Below are 1,249 nucleotides of genomic sequence, written 5' to 3'. Positions count from 1 at the left end.
AGAACTCAAATAAATTGTTCACATGTGGCCTTAATCCTCTTCCGGTAAGGTAGCTATGCAGGTAAAGAAAATCATTTCTGAGAGACAAGGTTGAGATATTTAAAACACAGAAAGAGACTGAGGCAGTGGGACAAAAAGTGAGAGACAAAGAGACATAAAGACAGAAAGTGAGGGAGCGAGGCAGTGTGAGAACCACCTAAAAGCCAGAGAGAGCTCTAATGAGACCGTCCTCAATGACGGAGGGGACGTGACCGACGGTAGACAGTCTGGTCTTCACACAAGGCCAGAGCGCATTAGCCTCTCCAAACATCACGGCAACCCACCTAGAGCTCAGCCGAGGTGGATGACATTTCTTCTTTTCTCTTTTCATTTTCTCTCTTTTTTTTCCTTCGAAACTTATGAGCTTTGAGGAGGTTTTATAAGCCCAAAGGAGATTAAATTATTTCAATGCATATAAGAGTGTGTACCAATGAAATTCTGTATGAATAGGAGAAATCATAAAAAAATCTCTATAGCTCAATCAGAATGGCTTTAGCTAGGCTGCAGACTGAGCAGGAAATGAAGAACCCACCGATCAACTGACAAAGGACTGTGTGTATATGGCCACAAATAAATATTTGTTTACGAATGGCTGACACCTAAAACAAGGATGCTAAATCAGTGCGAAAGGTATATTAAACTGCAGGTAACCATAGCAACAATACTGACGTGAGACACTTTTTTGTCATTGTGGGCATACAACTGAATTTTGTTTGGAAACGGAGTGACCAGCAGTACAGAAGCAATAAAAAAAATAAAAAACATAAAAAATGGACAAGATAATAAATATAAATCTGAAGTTCCTCCATCTGTATGTTTTAAAGCTATGGTATGCAATGTGTCTCAAAAACATTTTTTGTTGTTGCTGAAATTCTCTTTGCATTTTAACAGAAATAAATGAAGCAAATCCTCTATCAAAAAAATCTGCTATCTATAGCAGTCACAGACCTAAGACGCCCAGCCAGTCATTTCACTTAGTTTTGTAAGTTCAAGTCATAACCTATTGGATTGTGCTTTGCACTGCAGATACACTAAAAAATAAGGACAATTCAAGTGGTCATGCTTTACACCATAACTGAGAGCATGTTTAATAAGTTTATACATCACTACACTTTTCATATTGAAGTGAACAACATAGCCTCTAAGGGAAGCTAGCAGGACTTATTGATTTTTTTTAGTGACTAAATGTATCAGTCCAGTGCATTTTGAC

This window comes from Morone saxatilis, unplaced genomic scaffold (genome assembly GCF_004916995.1).
Source record: "Morone saxatilis isolate NCDOM2014 unplaced genomic scaffold, NCSU_SB_2.0 Contig20, whole genome shotgun sequence".
NCBI classification, from domain to species: domain Eukaryota; kingdom Metazoa; phylum Chordata; class Actinopteri; family Moronidae; genus Morone; species Morone saxatilis.
This window is presented reverse-complemented; position numbering follows the sequence as displayed.